The following is a 3,535-nucleotide window of genomic DNA, read 5'->3' on the forward strand; positions in this document are numbered from 1 at the left end:
AATCTTAAACTTGGTTCATGGACTAGTTACTTGTGTGGGTACGAGCTGAATATAGATGGCCAACAGCGAGACAGCTCCACTCAGCGTTGGCACTGAAAGCCAGTCACAAGGGAAAAATCTTCCCAATGGGCAGAGCTGCAAGTGGTATAGCTGGTCATCCCCTTTGTGTGGAAAGAGAAGTGGCCTGAATTTAGAATATACATGAACTCAGGCAGTGAGAAATGATTTGACTAGCTGTTAAGGGACTGGTGAAGAAAAAGATTGGAAGATTGAATATAAAGGATAGAGGCACATGGCATATGGGAGTGGGCATGAAGCGTGAATATCTTTATATCACATGTTAATCCACCCTAATGCGGGCACAATGGGTACATGAGGAAAAGGGCTATGGTGACAGGGATGAAAGCTATGTATGGGCTCAATAGTATCGGCTCCTAGTCTCTGAAGTTTATCTAGTGTTTCTGCCATTGCCAAATGTTCAGCCTGCCAGAAACAGAGACCAACACTAAGCTCCTCATATGGCACAGCCTCTCGAGGAGACCAACCAGGCACTTCATGGCAAGTTGATTATGCTAGGCACAGTAACAGACGTATTCCAGGTTAAGAGTCGCTCTTTCCTGCTCACACCATCACTTTTTGAGAATTCTGATGCATGATTTCACATTATACCAGGGGACTGACTTTACAGCAAAGGTGTGGGAGTGAGCCCATGATCAGGTGATCCACGGGTCTTAACACGTACTGAATCACCCAAAAGCTGCCTGAAAGAGCATCAGAAAGGCCTGTTGAAGGCATAGCTATAGCATCAACTTGAAGGTGTGGAGGTGATATTTTTGAGGATGGGGTATCACCTTCTAGGATGCAGTATATACTTTGAGTTCAAAATGTTTATATGGTGCTATGTCTGATAAAATAATACATAGGTCTGGGAACCAATAGATGGAAGCAGGAGTGGCCCGACTTGCAATTAATTACTCTTTTGACCCTCTTGGAATTTGTGCTTCCCATCTGAGTGTATATTGTATAACACTATTTTTGCTATTAGGAGAGATTAAAAAGTCAAAAATCAAAGTTTTCTTCAACTTCTACAGAAGCTGCCTTCTTGATTTTACTAAATCTGATAATTTAACAAAGTTCACCTATTCCTAATAATCATTTGTCATTTAGCTTGAGGTCTGAAGTCAGCAAAATTGCTGACAACTGAACTTACAGAACAAAAGCTAAATGCAATTTACTGTACACTTAAGCACAATCAAGTAAAATTAAGTAATATATAGGGACTTTGATACTTTTAACTTATTTTCTCATTAAGGAATTGTGACATCCCTCAGTAGATATGGCTTTGTATATCTATGTCTCAGTCTGATTCTTGGTTTCTTATTGTTCAAGTCTCATTTATTTTGGTCACATGCTATTCTTCTGGTATTCAAAATTCATGTATCTTTTTCTTGCTTGAGTAATACATTTTGCTAATAAATTATTTTTGCAACTTTAATTACCCAGAGCTCTAGAATTTTTTTGGGGGGGGAGGCTAGGATTTTAAGGAGGCTAATTCCCTCTAGTACTGCCTGCAAAATTAACAAAGGCTAATTAACGGCCTTTGTTTGCAAGAGCCTAAATTCTGCTTTTTAACCTTAGTTATGCAGAATTATTAGCCTGCACAGGCAAAAAGGTGGGCATAATACTGCTTCTTTATGCAGAAAGGGTAACTTCTTGTTTTTAAGTGGTACTAATTTGGATACCATACTACTTTTTGTGTAATACCATTAAACATTTCTTATAAATAGTGCATTTAAAAGGCTAAACAGCCCTCTCATTTGATCTAATTGTCATTGTCCCAAGCCATTCCTTCTCCTGTCTCGGCCCCCACCCTCCCCAACAAATAATGTAATCACAGCACAAGGCTCATGTGTATTATTGGTCACAGCACACACTTCAACGCCAGCAAGTCTATACCGGCTGTTATCTAAGGTAATTTGGGCCCAATTAATATTGCCTGAGCAACCTACTCTAGACTAGCATTCTTTTAGACCTTTTAAGATTGCAATCCTGTGGTTTCAGGTCCAGCTAGCCCAGTGAGGGTTCAGTTAACATTATGTTTAAAAACCTTTCCATCTCCTGTAAGAAGAGGCCTATCTACTATCCTTACATTTCACAGTATCAGTGAAACATAGGACTCGAATGATACTTAGAAGTGTAACATAAAACTAAAACTTTCTTTGGTCTCACACCAAAACTACATTTATAGAAATTCGTAATATTTAAATACATGTAACATTTAGTATTTTAACATATTATTTCGATAGCAGAATATTAACTACACATCCATCCTAGCCCCAAAGTGCTAAAAACAAACAAACCCCACCTAAATTCTTGTTGGATAACAAAGTAATCCCACATTTCTGGAAATAAGGACTCAAGTACAATGTCATTCATGCACATAATCCCTTTGTTTTCTATTCCTCTTTCAAAGTTAGGTATATTTTTGTCTTGACATTCATAAAGGTCCCCTACAAATTACACACATTAGAGTAACACCTTATGTAGTTCCACTAATTATTTTAATACATATAATACTAATATATGCATATGAAGTCATCATTGGCTTCAAAAACAGATTCTATTATCGTGCGTAAAATACCTCTTGCTACAATTGCTTGTGAGCTTAGAAAAATAGACATTTTGTGCAATAAAACCACACTGTCTTCATTACTGCTGTTTCTAGCTACTCCTAGAAAAATGGAGCCATCAACTTTGAATGCTACGATGTCTGTTGTCCTTGGCTTAATTAGGGTGCCTTTTCTTTCCTAACACTTTTCAACTTCACTGCTCTTGATAAGTCGAATTCTTTGATATCACGTGCTTACTGTGATTTGTCTAGACACTTTTAGGGAAGCACTTTCTATCAAGCAAACCAAGAGTTTTCTATCTACCCTGCTGAGGACCTATGAAGACCCTTACTACATTAAAGATTATTTTTCTGTGAACGAATCTGGGAATCAATTAAGTGCTGTTAGAGAGTCAAAAAACAGTAAAACACCCTTTCTGGGTAGACACAACCCCAAAGCACCTTGCCCAGGGGAAAAAACTAGGAAAAAGTACTCCTTCCTCTAACAGGGCTGCAATCCCAGGGCAGAATACTAGCTGCAGACTGCGGATTGGATTTCTTACCTGCTCTCCCCCTTGGCTCAGTGCTCACCTGCATAAGCACAACCCACACAAACACCATGTGCTGGTCCTGCTAGTTTATAGCACTGTTCCAGATAAACTGAAACTTGGGAATTTTTTAAAAAGTAGAATACTCATTATGAGGATCTTGGAGGAAGGTGTTTTAATAAAAGTCCAGCATTCAAAATAATAGTTCAAAAATAGTGTCAAAATAAAATTTAACAACATTTAACTACTGCAGAGGTTCAGTTGAGCCTCTTCCTCCTTATTAAATACAACTAACACAAAATCACTCCAAACCATTTTAGGGCCAACAGTGTCACTACAAATAGAAGAGACTGTCGGTCTAAAGTCCAACGATTGCAGA

This window comes from Vicugna pacos, chromosome 7 (assembly GCF_048564905.1).
Source record: "Vicugna pacos chromosome 7, VicPac4, whole genome shotgun sequence".
NCBI lineage: Eukaryota > Metazoa > Chordata > Mammalia > Artiodactyla > Camelidae > Vicugna > Vicugna pacos.